We start from the raw sequence: 17,845 nt of genomic DNA, 5'->3' as shown, positions 1-17,845 counted from the left end.
AACATGAACGTAAATCAAATTAAAAACACAACAATGGGAATAACAAAAAAAATGGTCCATGTCCGATAAATTATGAAAATCAAGAAAACATAAGCAAAATAAATCCAAAAAGAAATATTGTCCAAAGTCACAGTTCAAAAAATCAAATCCAAGGGAAAATAAAAAGTAAAAACCATTGCTCCATGGTGAACACAAAAAAATATTAAAAAAGATGAATCCAATGTAGAACTATGTACAATTGAAGAATCCAGGGTCTATGAGCCCAACTTGAGAAATGAAACCTACCAAAAACTACTACCTAATAAAGAAAACTATATACAAAAATGTGGTCCATTGACCAAGCGGTCCAAAATAAAGAAAAAACGAAAGGAAACCTACTACTAACTAACTAACCATTTACAAGGGCAGCGGGCAAGTCCAACGGCTCACATGTTGATGTCCTGGGCCAGGGCATCATCGAACTCCTACTCGATGTCCCGGAGGCGGTCCTCTTCCATGGCCCTGAGGGTTCGCAGGGACGATGACATCTGGAACTCCAGGTACCTGCGAATGGCCCCGAGGCACTCGGCCCGCCTCAGGGCCCTACACATGGAGTTCTCCGCCCTGACCATCGTGAGCCATGCCTCTTCCGCCCGCTGGCGCTCCGCATCTATCACATGGCCCAACCGCTGCCACACGGAAGACACTTCCCGTCCAGGGTCCTCCTGCCCTCCGGCCGATGCCTGCCCCTCCTGAGTCATCATGGCTCCCACCTTGTTGCTGCTGCTGCTGTGCCGCTGCCTGTGCCCTGGCTCCTGCTGCCTGCACATCCTCCTCCAGCTGGGGTGCAGTTGTTGGGGTGGCCACCCCTGCTGGACGTCCGTCTCCCAACTGTGGCAGGGATGTGTCCTCCACCAGCCTGGCCGCAGGGTCAGAGGCAGCTCCACAGGGCACCCAGGTGACACATGGGTGGGAAGATGGCACGGAGGACGACTGGCGAATAGGGGGTTCAGTTGAGGAGGGGGTCGGACCAAAGTCCAGAAAACAGAGGAATCCAGCCCTGGTGAGCTGTCCCAGTGGGTCAACGCGGTCAACGAGCCATGCGAGAAGACGTGCAGTCTCCTCATGAAAAGACTACAGGTCAGCTTGCATGGCACGTTGACGCAACGCCACCCCACCCAGGACAGGCTCAACCCGGTGCCGGATAGCCACGTCCACAGGGAGAGGAAGGCCAGTTGGTGTAAGCCAATCCCCTCCCTGAGAACGGGTCTGGACGTAGGTATCCCTGCTGGTGCAAGATGTTGCAGTCACAGGATTGGGGACAGGATTACACACAGGCACCTCCGTGGCGGCCTGTGCTGCCTCCTGTCCCTGCCCCTGCATTGCACCACTAGCACCAGTGGAATCCCCACCTCCAGACCCCATCTCTGTCCCTTGCATGGCCTCTTCCTCCACCAAGCCCCCTGCCTACCTGGATGACCCTGTGCCATCTTCCTCCGTAGGTCCCTGTGGGGTCTCAGCTGCCCCTTCAGCTCGAACCTCTGCCTCTTGGACCTCCCCTCAGCAGCTGCGACCTGGGACGCGGCACCGGACTCCTCACTCCTCGACGAGATGACAACCTGGGAGGGGAGCCGGGCCTTGCGTCTCCGGCTGGTGGTGCGATCCCTGCCGCTGTGCTCCACAGCACCTTCTCTGCCTGCTTCATCAGTTGACGCTGCAGACAGGGAGAGATAGGAGACAGGCATCAGGGCACTGTACAATGGACTCATTCACACATGACAGTTGTACATGAGTGGCATTGGCAAACCTCAGACATGCCATCACAATCGCCAACACACATGTCATTTCAACTTGCACAAGGTGGGCGTGGTGGGCACGGTAGGGACGTGGCCAGGATTTGCTGGGTGCCCCTAGGTCCCCATGTGTGGAGGACCAATCAGTGACACCCATGCCCCCCCCATGGTTGAGGGAAACGTGGATGAGACCATCCCAGCTCAGCCCCTGTTGGACCAGCCCATTGTGGCACCTGACCTTGCACAGGATGACTCCCTGGCTGACTTCCAGGTCAGCAAGTCTAGGCCACGTGTGGCGGTGCAAGTTGTCACCAAGGCACGTGGATCTAGGGCATCTATTTCATCTGCTGCCCCAAGTATGCAGGGTGGTGAGGCTGCAGAGGCAGCTGCAGCTCCATCCGCCCCAGCTCTGACTCTCCCAGCCAGGACAGAGTCGGTCCAGGTCCATCATACTGATGTTCCCCCTGCCAACATCACACTTCAGACAATGCCTGCACCAAGTCCTATGGTCAATGTGCATTTGCACACTCCAACAACCCAGTCCACCGGTGATTCTGCCCCTACTGACCAGAGCGGCGTTAGCCACTCTGGCTCCGCTCCACCTTCTAAAAAGAGGAAGAAAGGTGCTCTGGCATGACAGGCTGAGACCCCAGGCACGGATACACACTCCGGCTCGTCAAGGAAGCCTTGCTTTAATGACGCAGAGCTTAATGCACTTGTGAGCTATGTGTCGCAACATAGCCACGAAGTGGTGGTGACTGCAGGGTCCAAGACCACACCTGGTCAACGTAAGGCACACTGGCAGACCATCGCCAACCACATAAGTGCCCTTGGATTTGTGAGGCGCTCAGCTGATGATTGCTACAAGCGGTGGAACAACCTGAAACGCAGAGCAAAGGACAAGCTGGCCTCAAATCATGCTGCTACTCTGGTGACTGGCGGTGGGTCTCCACAAGAGGACAACAAACTCACTGAACATGAGTCTGTTGCTGGGACCTTCATCACAGAGGAACAGATCCGAGGTGTGGGAAAACTACCTGAAGCATTATCCTGTGAGTGCCCATGCGTGTGTGTGTAGTGCATGTGTATGTATTTTGGGTGACGGGTTCTGATTGAGTGCCAGGTGAGGGTGTGTACTCCAGAGTGTTATGGGTCACCCATTTCCTTCCTCACATGGGATCACATGCATTGTATTTTGCTATGACTGCATCCCTTCTGCCCACAGTATCCTATTAGGTCCACAATTGTGCAGTTGACCTTGTACTGCCATCTTGCAACTACATTGGTCAGAATTTGTAAGTGTGCCTTTTGGATAATATTTTCCACTCTCCCCTTTTTTGCTATACATTTATCAACCATATTGTGACATATGTGATATGCTTCGGTCATTGTTTACTGGCCACACTGGGGCAATGCTTTACCTGGTTATGTACACAATGAGACCATTCAGGCTGATGGAGTATTGGCCAGCACAAATGTTTAGATGAGTGCCTGTTTGCATGTGGAAAATGACAGATGTTTCCTGCGATGTCAATGTGAGGAAAAATAGATCAGCCAACTATTAATGTATTCTTGTACCTTGCATGTGTTGCAGTGAGTGGCTTAGTGTTCTTAGTCACAGTATGCATCATTTTTCATCTCATCATGTCCATCTCACATGGATGGGTGACAGTACTCAATCACTGACATATGGCTGTACTTGTCAAATGTACCATGGCTATGCTAAATGCCATCTGTGTGCTTCCATGTCATGTATGTGTATTGGACATGCCACTCACAGGCCAATGTGTGATGGCAGTGCTACCCAGCATGCAGCAAATGTGTTGCTCTTCCATATTGGTGTCATCAGTGTCTGCCTTTTGTCTCCCCTTACTACTCAGTGACAGTGCAGGCATGGGAGGGTTATAGTCATGTGGGACATGTGTGAATCATGTACTGGTTCTGTAGCTTGACAGACCTATTTGTGTGCTATGGTCCTAATGCCTGTTTCCATTTTTTCTCTTTCATGTTTTTGCAGGGGATGACGCACTTGATGCTGTTGAGGTTCAGGAGATGGTGCAGACCCAGGAGGAATCCCAGGCACGACCGGGCACCAGCGGGGGACGTGGTGTGGTGGTGGGTGAGAACCCAATCCTCCTGCAGACCATACTTTCCAGGGGTGTCTCTGGGTGCACCTCCTCAGACCTCTATTCAGGTGCTGATTCGGATGATGAGACCTATGTGCCGTCACAGGTAAGTGTTTCTGGCAGGGATTCTGTTCTGGCCAACCCACCTGCACCAGGGGTAGATCCCTCTATGGGGATGTCAGTGTTGGTAGCGGCGCCTTTCGCGGGTACGGATGCATGGTCACACTCCACAGCATCTGATCCTGTTCCTGGGCCAGCAGATCAGAGGGGGAATGCAGTCCTGCAGCCTCAGGCGGTGCCAGCACAGCAAGGTGCCCATCGCCTTGCCCCAAACAGGTGTGGTTCCCGTTGACGCGGTGGCCGTACGCCACCAGGCAATAGCGTATGGGAGAATTCCATGAACGCTATGGCAACCCAACAGTCAGCATCAGTTGAAATGATGGCTCAGGCAATGGAGAGGGTGGCTACTTCCATTATCCCCCATGAAAGGCAGATGTACCAAATACAGCAGGCAACAGACTCCATTTGCCAATCACACAGGGAAGACATGTCGGCGTCCAACAGGGACCGATGGGCGTCACCGGAGACTCTGCGCCAATCCATCTCAATAGAGTCGCAGGCCCACAAGGAAGCCCTGAGTGAAGAACTCCATAACCTCAGGCAGACTCTTCTTGAGCTTGAGACTTCCACTAATTTTAGGGCAGAACAGGGGCTGGAGCACCTCACAAGTACGCTCTCAGCTGAGATGCGGGCAACTCGGGAGGAGATCCGGGCATCACGTCAGGTGTTGCATGGGGATCTCCGCACTATAATCCTCCAGAACGAGACCTTCAACACCCACATGCTTGCTGCCATGGAGGACCATAACAGGGCTTTGCGTGGGCTGCCTCCCATAGCACCACCACCTCCTGATGCAGCAGCAGAGGGTCATGAGAGCGATGTCAGCAGTTCTCCCACATTGCCATAGCCGTGCAGGCCATGAGCCCATGGAGGTGTTTTGTTTTCCCAACATCCACACAGGTGGCTGTTGGTGCGCACCCTGTCCTCGGACCTCCTGGGTGCCCCCCCATCCCCCACATGGCCATTTTTGATTTTTGATTTTTGATTTTTGATTTTTTAATTTTGATTTTTAAAAAAAAATAATTTGACAGTGTGTTGCCTCGTGTGGCTCCCATGGGCATCCACTGTATTCCGGCTGGGCACATGCAGGCCTGTCCTGAGTTTGGGTTAGATGCTTGGGTTCATGACACACACACCCTTCCTGCTTCCCGTTTCCATGGGCTTGCAAAGGGTGTGACCAAGTGACAGTGATGTAAACAGTGACGTTGGGCTCCCATGAGCTGTGTGGGCAGTCTATAGTCAATACTGGTTAGACATTCCTTGTGTATATTGTTTTTGTATTGTACACTACATGGTGTATTAATGTATGATTTTGCTTCCATGCCTCGCTCTGAATTTGCAGGTTCATTCCTCATGTCTTCACAAGGCCGTCTACTTTGGAGATGGAGTTCATGTTGTATGCAGTACACAGGCCAGTTTTGAAGGCTGCAAGACTACAGTTTGAAGGGGGCGATGTGGTGGCATCTTCAGGTTGTATGACTACGACTACTTTAACTTAGTACTGTCATGTTTTAGACATTTTTGAACTTGCCTACATACATTGTTTAGTAGGTAAGTATTTGGTCATGTGTGTTGTTAGTTCAACATTACTAGGAGCATATTGTGTGTGGCCAGTTTTCATTAGGGACACTGTACTTTGTGACACTTGTGTCAGGTTTTTTGGATTGCTTTGTTTGCTCTTACATAGCATGACATGCCATGGTGTGTTGGGTGGCGGTGCTGGGGAGGTGTTGGGTGACATGGCACTGTTCTCATGTTGTATTTTGCAAGGGGGTCATGCATTTAGCAGCATATGTGTCTTTTGATGACACAGCATTGGTGGTGTTTCTGTAGGTAGGGATGCACACATTGAGAAACTTCCAGGTGACCAATCTCAGGATGGTATGGTTGTGACCGTTGACTGTCCTCATGTCATTATCATTGATTGTCAGCTGGTATGTGGCAGGGCTGTGTGCACTCCACAGGGGTGTGATTCTAAGTGAAGTAATTAGCCACGAGCTGTGTTCGGCTGCCTCGCACCGTGCCCTTTCCCCTCCCACGCACAGTGGGCGTGCATGTGGTTGGGGATGTGGGGGCACCACCATGTCCACCGGCAGGCCCCGGCGTGTTGCAACGTTGTGCAGGACACATGCTGCCACTATGATCCTGAACACTACTGGGGGAGCGTATAACAGCTGCCCACCAGAACGGTCAAGGGAGCAAAAGCGTGAATTGAGCACTCCGAATGTGCGCTCCACTTAGCCCCGGGTTGCAATATTGGCTGTGTTGTATCTTACCTCAGGTGGCGTGGTGGGGTTCCGAATTGGCGTCATCATGTGGGTACTCAGAGGGTAGGCATTGTCCCCTGGGGAGGTGGTGATGGGTATCATTAGTGGGGTTGTGACATTACTCAGTATCTGGCATGCATGCATGTTCTGTGGCATTTATACTCACCAAGCAGCCATGTATCGCCATGCCGCCCAGCTTCTAGGTCCCGGTTTAGGGTTGACATTCTGTAAATGAAACTGTCGTGGATGGACCCTGGATAGTTGGCATATACTGAGGTGATGATTCCCTTGGCATCACATACTACCTGCACGTTGATGGAATGCCAGTGCTTGCGGTTTCTATAGATTTGCTCTGATGCCCTGGGGGGACGTAGGGCCACATGGGTGCAATTAATGGCACCTAGGACTTTGGGGAATTGTGCCACCCCGTAGAAATCCTGGACGACAGCCTGCCTTTCTGCAGGTGTTCTGGGCAGGTATATGTGCCTGCGCACTGATGGGTGTGCAGTCATGATGGCCAAGACCTGGTGTAGGCAGCGTGACTGTGTGGCCTGTGACACCCCCTCACTATGGCACTTGTCCGCTGAAATGATTCGGTGGCCAAAAAGTGCAGTACATTGAGGACCTTCTCCAGGGGGCTGAGTGCTTAGGAGCAAAGGGTGGTTGATGTGAGGTCATCCTCCCACTCACTGACCAGGTCGAGTATTATGTGAGGTGGAAACCTGTACCTCCCATACACCTGGTCATCAGGCATGCCAAAAAGGCTCATTCTGGGTGTGAAAATTCTGGGCCTGACTATCCTCCTCCTCCTCCTGCGGTATCCCACGACCACTGCTGCTAGGAACGGTATGTTCATCCTGGCGTCTGAGCTTGCTTGTTGTTTGCGTGCACTTTTATGCTGCGCGGGTCCACGTAAGCCTGCTTCCTGCTGGCGTACGTATTTCCGGATTAGCACATCTTTTACATGCTTTTTGATAGCGCACATTTGTTTAATGCGCAGGGATGCTACCGCCTGCCTTCGTGTGGCGAACATGTGTTGATGTACATAGTTGACTTTTGGTTTGTGTCTTGGAATCGCCATTTCACTGCTGGGGGGTGGGGGTGCAGGGGGACATGAGTGGGACATGAGTGGGGGCCGCTGGCAGGTGCCCTGCACTGCTGGGGGGTGGGGGTGCAGGGGGACATGAGTGGGGGCCTGCTGCCAGGGGGCCCTGACTGCTGGGTGGTGGGGGTGCTGGGGGACATGAGTGGGGGCCTGCTGCCAGGGGCCCCTGACTACTGGGGGTGGGGGTGCAGGGGGACATGAGTGGGGGCCTGCTGCCAGGGGCCCCTAACTGCTGGGGAGTGGGGGTACAGGGGGACATGAGTGGGGGCCTGCTGGCAGGTGCCCCTGACTGCCTGGGGGTGGGGGTGCTGGGGGACATGAGTGGGACATGGGTGGGGGCCTGCTGGCAGGTGCCCCTGAATGCTGGGGGGTGGGGGTGCAAGGGGACATGAGTGGGGGCCTGCTGGCAGGTGCCCTGACTGCTGGGGGGTGGGGGTGCTGGGGGACATGAGTGGGGGCCTGCTGGCAGGTGCCCTGCACTGCTGGGGGGTGGGGGTGCAGGGGGACATGAGTGGGACATGAGTGGGGGCCTGCTGGCAGGGGCCCCTGACTGATGGGGGGTGGGGGTGCTGGGGGACATGAGTGGGGGCCTGCTGGCAGGTGCCCCTGACTGCTGGGGGGTGGGGGTGCTGGGGGACATGAGTGGGACATGAGTGGGGGCCTTCTGGCAGGTGCCCTGCACTGCTGGGGGGTGGGGGTGCAGGGGGACATGAGTGGGACATGAATGGGGGCCTGCTGGCAGGGGCCCCTGACTGCTGGGGGATGGGGTGCAAGGGGACATGAGTGGGGGCCTGCTGGCAGGTGCCTTGCACTGCTGGGGGTGGGGGTGCAGGGGAACATGAGTGGGACATGAGTGGGACATGAGTGGGGGCCTGCTGGCAGTGCCCCCTGACTGCTGGGGGGTGGGGGTGCAGGGGAACATGAGTGGGACATGAGTGGGGGCCTGCTGGCAGGGGCCCCTGACTGCTGGGGGGTAGGGGTGCAAGGGGACATGAGTGGGGGCCTGCTGGCAGGTGCCCCTGACTGCTGGGGGGTGGGGGTACAAGGGGACATGAGTAGGGGCCTGCTGGCACTGGCCCCTGACTGCTGGGGGGTGGGGGTGCAAGGGGACATGAGTGGGGGCCTGCTGGCAGGTGCCCTGCACTGCTGGGGGGTGGGGGTGCAGGGGGACATGAGTGGGGGCCTGCTGGCAGGTGCCCTGCACTGCTGGGGGGTGGGGGTACTGGTGGACATGAGTGGGGGCCTGCTGGCTGGTGCCCCTGACTGCTGAGGGGTGGGGGTGCTGGGGGACATGAGTGGGACATGAGTGGGGGCCTGCTGGCAGGTGCCCCTGACTGCTGGGGGGTGGGGGTGAAGGGGGACATGAGTGGGACATGAGTGGGGGCCTGCTGGTAGGTGCCCCTGACTGCTGGCCGGGGGGGTGCAAGGGGACATGAGTGGGGGCCTGCTGGCAGGTGCCCCTGACTGCTGGGGGATTGGGGTGCTGGAAGACATGAGTGGGGGCCTGCTAGCAGGTGCCCTGCACTGCTGGGGGGTGGGGGTGCAAAGGGACATGAGTGGGACATGAGTGGCGGCCTGCTGGCAGGGGCCCCTGTCTGCTGGGGGGTGGTGGTGCAAGGGGACATGAGTGGGGGCCTGATGGCAGGTGCCCCTGACTGCTGGGGGGTGGGGGTGCAAGGGGACATGAGTGGAGACTGCTGGCAGGGGCACCTGACTGCTGGGGAATAGGGGTGCAGGGGGGCATGAGTGGGAAATGCGTGGGGGCCTGCTGCCAGGGCCCCTGACTGCTGGGGGGTGGGGGTGCAAGGGGACATGAGTGGGGGCCTGCTGGCAGGTGCCCCTAACTGCTGGGGGGTGGGGGTGCAGGGGGACATGAGTGGGGGCCTGCTGCCAGGTGTCTTGACTGCTGGGGGGTGTGGGGGTACACGGGAACATGAGTGGAACATGAATGGGGGCCTGCTGGCAGGGGCCCCTGACTGCTGGGGGGTGGGGGTGCAGGGGGACATGAGTTGTTGATCATATTGCAAGGTGACATGTGCCTTGGCTGGGGGGCATGCCCATGGTGGATGGGCTGCCTGCGGGACATGACCAGGTGTGCAGGGTAGTCCCCTGTGGTGTGGGCTGCCTGCAGGGGTCGTGGAGGGGGTAGAGGGGACACCTGGGGGGACCCACACTGCCAATTCACGTGTAGGACTCCCCGCACACCCCCGAAATACACGTTCCCCGCTCTGACAGCAAAATCGCGTGTGAAACTTCCCGCACACCCCTGAAATACACGTACCCAGGCCAATCGCGTGTGAAACTTCCCGTGCACCCCAGATTTACACGTACCCCGCTCGCCCAAGGCCAATTACGTGCGAAACTTCACGCAAACCCCTGAAATTCACGCACACGCTATTTTTCACACAGCGGGTGTTAGCGTTTGTTGTGTACCCCTTTGCACATCATTTGTCCTAGAGTGCCACAGTATGGGACATTCATCATGGCTGTATATACATCCTTTTTGTTAGCACACATTTTTCCTTCATGCGCAGGGACGCTACCGCCTGCCTCCGTCTGGCGGACGTGTTTTGGCCTGTGCGCGTCTTTGCCCGTGCGCTGGTTTGCCCTATTCGATTCCATGAATACGTGCTGTAGGCGAGCGTGTGGGTGTTCCGCGCACTTGCCTCTGTACTTCCCCCATAACGCCCTCATTTTCACGCGTTGTTCCCCATTCCGCGTGTCACGCCCCGTGTTACGCCTACTTTTGTTGTGTGCGCCGCGCTATGTGTGCTTAGCGCACGCGGTTTGAAGACGTGCGCGCCAGCGTGCGCCACGCAGTGTTTTGGCGCACATCCTGGAATTTCCTCGTGCACGGACTTCCATGAATCGCTGTGCACGGGTTTCGCTGCGATTTTCGCACTGGCACTGCGATTCGCACACTTTCGCACGCTTGTGCCGAAAATTTCAGCGCACATTATTTCCATGAATCGACCCGTTAACTGTTTGGAGGATAACATGTTATTGTTTTCGGAGACCTCCTGCAGTTAACCCCAGTCAAATGTCAGCCTATTTTCAAAACATTAGGATAAAAACAATGCCGCAACACACTCGACATCATTGAAAATGTAAATCTCTGGTAATATTTTCACTACTGAAAACAAACTCAAAACATGTGTCAGTCTACAGACCTCACCTATGCTAACATTTAAGAAAAGCATTAGAACTTGTCTGCTTATTAAAGGTGTAAAGTCCATCTTCAATAGTAGACTAATCCTTAAGCTATATGAGTGAAACACATCTGCTTCTGATGTCATGAAACAATTAACTCAAAAAAATATAAGATTCATTTTCTTAATTCCAACCATTGCAGGCTGTAGTGAATTCAATGAGACAATGTTAAAAAAGAAAGGCAACTGATACTGCATATCATCTCCGCAGACACGCTAGAAGTGCACGGCATGATACACCCTATGTGTCTATATGCAACAGCACAACTAAATATCTTAGAAAGATGTATCTTTAACACAGCTGGATTGGAAGCAAGGTTTAGTAAAAGGAGCAATTGGTACAATTGTTGGCTTCCAAACACCTCCACATGACAACATTCACTTTGGCAAACTTGTAGAAGTTAAAGAAATATGCTGCACAATAGCATTTTTTCTTCTTTTCAAAGACATGTATGTACACAGAGATCAATTCTCTCTATTGCTTGCATATGCTGTCACTATATACAAATCGCAAGGTCTCGCCCTAGATCACACATCGGTTGACGTTGGCAGCACAGTCTTTAAAGAAGGTATGAGTTACGAAGCGTTTTCACGTCTCTGTATATCCAACACTCTATTCCTAGTAAACAAAGTCAAAGCTAACATTTCTTGCATCGTATAATACAACAGGCTACATGCACCAAGTACCCCCATCTCGATATGTACCCTGTACCTCAAGAAATAAAATCTTTAAAACAATAGCGTATACAAACAGAACCTATAACCAATCTCACAACAATACCACTAAAGAAACAACGACCAACTGCTTCTCCATCAAATAATACAAACACAAAACTGTCTACTACAAACTCAACTGCACGTCCATCAGAAGAGAAACAGACAAATATCTCTTCTCAAAAAAGATCTGCAGGCTCATCAAACAATGCACAGACACTACTCTCTGGCCCATTTAAATTCAAGAACACAACTGGAGTAAATTGCTATGCAAATGTAACAATCAATATTCTTTTCCAATTGCCACCAATTGTTCTTAAAATGTACTTAAACGGCTCAGACCAGCAAGGTTAAGGTGCCTTTAGTTGAATTTCCAGGGTTTTGTTGCTTTAAGATCTCACCTTAATGTCCCTGCAACTAAAGTTTTTACTTGAATATATATATATATATATTATAGTGCGGCAATAGCTACACTTCCATCAATGTGAGTCTGACACCCATAGGAACCGCTCAAAATGCTATTGTTAATAACTTTTGATTTGAGTAACAGTTTCCACAGAAATTTCGAAAGTGATTAAAAACCCCCAGCCCCCCACCCCAGACTGCAAGTTTCGTAAAGATTTGTTAAAAAGTTAGAAAAATATCAAGCGTAAAAATGATTTTTTTTCCAAAAGTGTGGCCAACTCACCATTCATTTTGTAATAGACAAACAAGGTCAATTTTTGGCAAAGCGTACAGCCCAAACCTCTGGACGGATTTGGATCAGGTCCAAAACAACTTGGGCATGAAGTGTTGACTTGTGATCAATGCATGATTTGGGGTTATTCCGTTCAGCAGTGTTTTAAATGTTTGACGGAGAAAGGTGGGTGATAGAGATATTTAGCGGTTTTAGCCAAAACTATTTTTTTAAATTAAACCACTGCCATCTTGTTTTTCTCTCAATGCAAGAGATATCCGCAGCTATAGCAATGGATATGGGAAAATTAAACATGGGAAAGAAACTATTTCCATGTCAAAGAAACATGAAAATGCCATCAGGATAGAGGTGGGAGTGGCTAGATAGCAACAAGTGAAATTTGGGAGTTGGAGGGAGTCCAGGGACCGAGTTTGAAACACAAAGCTATCTGTAGCCTCGGCTGTAGCCGCGAATAGCCAACATCTGAAAGCAAACTGTATTACAGAAACAGCATCTATTGTAGGGCAAGAGAGAGGGCAGGGGAGGTGAGGAGGCCATCTGGGGAGTGGAGGGAGCTGTCAGAGTTGAGGGGATCACTTGGTGAGGGCCTGGGTGAGTAGGACATGATTTTTATCTTTCAACAGAAGGACTATAGATATCTGCGGCTAGGTGTAGTTCCATGTCCGCAGCTATATATTTTGGGATGTCAGGCTATTTACAAAAAGTTATTTCTATAGGTATCTTGACGTCAGGGGTTAAAAATCACTGTCCATGGCCATAGGCGATGATCAGTGACCTGATAGGTATGTGTGAGTAATTTGTTTTATTTTGGCTGTGTGTTTTTAGAGTCTTGTATATGTGACACTTTGGCGAAAAAGAGAAGAAAATAGTTTGACAAAATTAATATAAAAAGGAGTAATCATACTCTAGTTTTAGATGCCCCAAACCATGTTTTTAGGTTGTGTATTCTCACTTATGGTATTATATTGTGTGGCTATGCAATGTGTGCCTACCCAGTTTATTGTTGTGTATTATTCTTTGCTTTCTTTGTTGTTAGTTACTTTATGGAGGTACATGAGTAGTGCTGTATTGTATTGATCTTTTAAGTTGCATTGTAGTATAAAACCTGAAGTGAGCCCCCTTTTTAACACATTTTTCTAACCGCAGTTATGAAAAAGGTCAATGAACTGCAACCGTGGGTATACCAAAAAACATGTTTTTGTTTATTTAATTGTATTTGTGTATTTACATGTCATAAGTAGTCTTTTAACGGCCTGTTTTGGGGTACACTGAGTGTAGTATTTTAGCACATCTGGAGTACTGCTTTGATATTTTGAAGGAATACTGCATTTCCTTCATCAGTTAGGAGTACTCAGTCATGTCTATAGAAATTGGCCATGTTGAACTCTATGTTGTTATTCAAAATCCATAATTGGTTGTCATCTGTCATTAATGCTGAAACTGCTTTATTAACATTTCTTCAGGACTTCTCAATGTTACCATTACATTTGGTGGTCCATATCCATTTTTGCTTCTGAGTCAGATTGGAAAAGATAAAGAGGTGTGAGGAAATAATTGCATTTGTTTTCCCATGTCTTGTTTCATCATTAAAGTAAGGGACACAACTCGTACATAAAGTAAGGGAAACACCTCGTACATTGACCAAATCATTGACTCTACAATGAATAATGATGACGCCTAGCTGCCATGTACTTCTTAGACTTTACACATTTGGAAAAACTTGGAGCCAAAGCATTGCCTGCAATCCAAACTATTTTATTGTAAAATCTCTCAACCTAGGTCAATGTTAATATTTAGTTTCTCACAAAAAGCCAGCAACCAAAACAGCCAACTGTCTCCAATGAGCACACAGTTTTCAAACTAGCCATCATATCTGCAGTCCTTCTCTGTTTCCAGGAAAATGATTCCTAGTTTTAATGTTCTAATAGTTTGTATGAGCAGGGTGTGTTTGATGTGCATGTTTTAAAGTTTTTGATTGGTTGATGCTACTGTGTGCATTGTTGTTACTCGCGGGTGTGTTTGATGTGCATGTTTTGAAGTTTTTGATTGGTCGACGGTACTGTGTGCGTGTGTTACCCGCAGGTAAATGTGGCACAGTTATGCAGCCGCAGCTATATCCTGAAAATGGGACATCATGTATTTATAGTTGTGTCTATTAAAAAATCATGTTTTTAGGCATGTCAATACTATTTGGTGTTTTATTAGTTGTGGCTGGAACCACAGGTATATTTAAAACTGTGTCTATAAACATTAATTTTCCTGTGCAATAATCATATTTTTACAGTACAGAATTTCATTTGATTGTGTTATTGTATGTACCTAGTTGTTCACCTATTTGATTTGAATGTTTGAAGGCCAATTAAGTTTGATTTTCTGCTTGCAAAAACATTTAGGTGTAGCCGCAGATACAAAGCAAGGTCTGCAGTCGCGTTACATAGCCACAGCTATGAAAGAGGCTAGATGGGGAAAAAACTTCATTTCTGTGAGTTTCATTGTTTGTTATTGGTTGTTGTTACTGTTCTATTTGGGTAGCACTTTGTAATTGGTTGTAGTAAAATGTGTCATCCATTCTACTAGTTTTATTAGTATAAAGTCACCCTTTTTTGGCATTCATTTTGGAGTATACCACTTTCTACAGTTGTATGCTTTTGATTCCAGAACTCACACTGTGTACATGGCAGGAGTGTGACTGATGTAAAAGTAAGTGTTAATAAAAATGTATAGTTTTGAAGGTTTACTTGCAGTGTTGTGTTAGTTAATTACTGCTTTAAAATGGTGTTTATTATAATTTGTTCATCTGCTCTGATTGTGTGGCTAGTATTTGTGTATGTATTTTTGTAACTTTCACTAACATGGACCTACAAAATGAGATTTGTCAATCAATGGCATTTACATGTGGGCATTTAGTTGTATTCATGTTAGTGAGGTTGAAGGTGTATTTGATTGTATGTGTTGTAATTGTAATGCAGCTATTCAGTACTGTTTTGAGTTTTCTGTGAGGTAGTCCAATTGATGGTGTTTTGTAAGTTCATTTTAGTATTTTTTTATTTTTGTATTGTATTTTAACTGTATGATTCTCATTATCGTAGTGGATTTGTACCAGATGTTGGACAAAGTGGTACTGCTGGATATGGGAGCAGCGCATTTGTAGACAGTCTACGAAAAGCCTTCTTTTTGAACGTGTCTACTATGTCTGATGATTCTTGAAATGGAGTACTGCAGGTGTCTCTGGTTGTTAGAGGCAGCACTTTTAAGTGTGGAGTTTGATTATGCACAAACACTGCTCACATCTAGCTTTTTAATGGTTTTTGTGATGCAAGTTAGATTTTTTTTCCCAATGGCCCAATGATTAGTATATGGAAAGAGAACAACAGTGTTGCATGCAAAAATGCTGTATCTTATATAGTGCATGTGATACACTTAACAAATGATATGAGGGTAAAAACATGTTTATGTTACATTGTGTTTCTCAAAGTGTGCATTCTTTTTTTCAGATAGAAGGATATTATTATTTTTCAAACATAGATTAATAACCATGGGTACGGTGTAGCCCAATTGGCTGTTGAATATTGGAGGCGCGGTTAACCACAGCAATGACTGGGGTGGGTCATGGCTGCAGGTTCGGTGGACCATACCTGTGGCTATAAGCCTCAATGTGTAAAGAAACACACTGTTTGTACCTGAAAGAGTCCCTTCTAAGACTGATCAATTATGTATTATATTTCTAAGATGGATATATTATGTATATAGTGATTAAAAAGGCAGTAACCAAAACAGCCAAATGTCTCAAATCAGCTACAAAGTTTTCAAACCAGCCATGTTATCTGCAGTCTTTCTCTGTTTCCAGGAACATGATTCGTAGTTTGAATATCAAGTAGTTGTGTATGGTCAGGGTATGTGTGATGTGTGTGTTTTCAAGTTTGTAATTGTTTGATGGTACTGTTGTAATTATCCATGGCTATCCAGCATCCACTCAGGGCATGCTGTTGCTACCCACGGGTAGATGTGGTACCCTGTGCAGCCTTGGATATATTTTGGCAAATGGGACGTTGTGTGTTTGTGGAAATGTGATAGCCATGGCTATCCAATACTTTAGGTGGAGTGGCATCATAGATGCATTGAATGTTTTGGGGATTAGGAGAGACCAGAGGAGTGGAGGAGGACCATGGGGAGCGGAGTGGGGCTGACAAGTGTATTAGGGACACTTGTTTGGAGTTTGGGGAGTGGAAATGCATTTGTTTAAGTTGTAGTTTTGGCGAATAGCAGCGGCTATAAGTACAACACTCATGTATAGGATTTTCTATAAACCCCTGTAAAACAAAAGCAAGTGTGTAGGTGCATCTATTTGTGGCAGCGCTTTTCATCTTTTTATGGCGGTATTCATAGGGGTGGTTTTATTTACAGCCACATATATAAACATACATTTTCTGTGCAATAATCATATTGTTATGTCGATAAAATAGCATTGAATTTTCGCTGTGTGTGTTATTTTGTGTGCGTAGGTGTTGTCTTGTCTTATTTGAAGTTTGAAGGTTGGTTTATTTTGGTTTTTACTTCGTAGAAAATGTATGTGTAGCCATGACTACAAATAAGCTTTCTAGCCGCATTGAATATCTGCACCTACTAGTGATGCTGGGCAGGGTTGTATTTGTGTTTCGGTGTTTGTAATTGGCTGGTGTTAAGGTTGTAAATGTGTACTTCTTTGTGATAGGTTGCAGTAAATTGGTGTCAGCCATTTTATTAGTTTTCTTAGAATGTAGACCTCTTTTTCTGGTTTTGGAAAGTATGCAATTACCCATTTTGTCTACTATTCTCATTTTGACCGTAGATTTCACACTGTTCAGTTCATATTCCCTGTGATAAAATATGTTTGACATTAATCAGTTTCATTTTGGGACTCTTGATTATTTTTGTCTTTTTGCCTGTATTTCCTAACAATGAAGTGGTCCTTGTGTGTATGTAGAAAATTGGTAGGAATAATTGTTGGAAGTTGTTTATTAGAAAAGAAAATGCATTTCCATTAGGTGCATGATATAGAATCAATAAGTATACTTCCTGCACTCAAAATAAAAGAATGATCACAGAGCAGTAGAAATGTGGTTTTAGCAACAATGGTATTATAATCACTTATGGTCTGCCTTAAAGTGCTTTTTGGGTTGATATGAAAATTTGTTTGTTTTAAAAAAATATCTTTTGCTGTTGTGGGGTGATTTTAAAATGTGTGTGCTTTAAAAAATATTTGGTTTGTTCTATAAGAGAAAATACATTGTCTTCATGTATTTATTGTTTTGTGAAACCTAGTGTTTAATTTCATGAAAGATATGTGTGATTGGTTTTATTTTTAAATATATACTCAAAATGAATATAGGAATGGTATTAGTTGAGTAAACTGCTTTTATGTAAAATAGAAATGGGATGGATTTTCTGGTGCAAAGTGCACTAATAAATGCAAGTGTGATCTGTGCTTAGCAATCAAATTTTAGTACACAAATTAGAGGCTGTAAACTTTTGGGATGGTTTATTAGAAGTTTCCATGTGCAACAGATTAACATAGGAAACACACACATTTTTTGTAATGTTATTGTTACTCTTCTGCTACTTGATGCTAGTATTGTGGTGCTTCTTGTTTAATTATTTGTGATCCTTGAAATACTTCTACATGTTTAAAAATATTTGAAATATTTTTAAACAATTGAAGATATAATACACTTTAAAAATATTTGTGTTGGTTATATAGACATTTAATAAGTAGTTAAGTAAGTGATATCTATTTTGTGAGTGATATTTGTTCCTTAAAATATTGTTAGTCTCATTTTGCATAAATATAAAGAATGA

This window comes from Ambystoma mexicanum, chromosome 5p, assembly GCF_040938575.1.
Source record: "Ambystoma mexicanum isolate Mex_15411 chromosome 5p, UKY_AmexF1_1, whole genome shotgun sequence".
Lineage (NCBI taxonomy): Eukaryota > Metazoa > Chordata > Amphibia > Caudata > Ambystomatidae > Ambystoma > Ambystoma mexicanum.
This window is presented reverse-complemented; position numbering follows the sequence as displayed.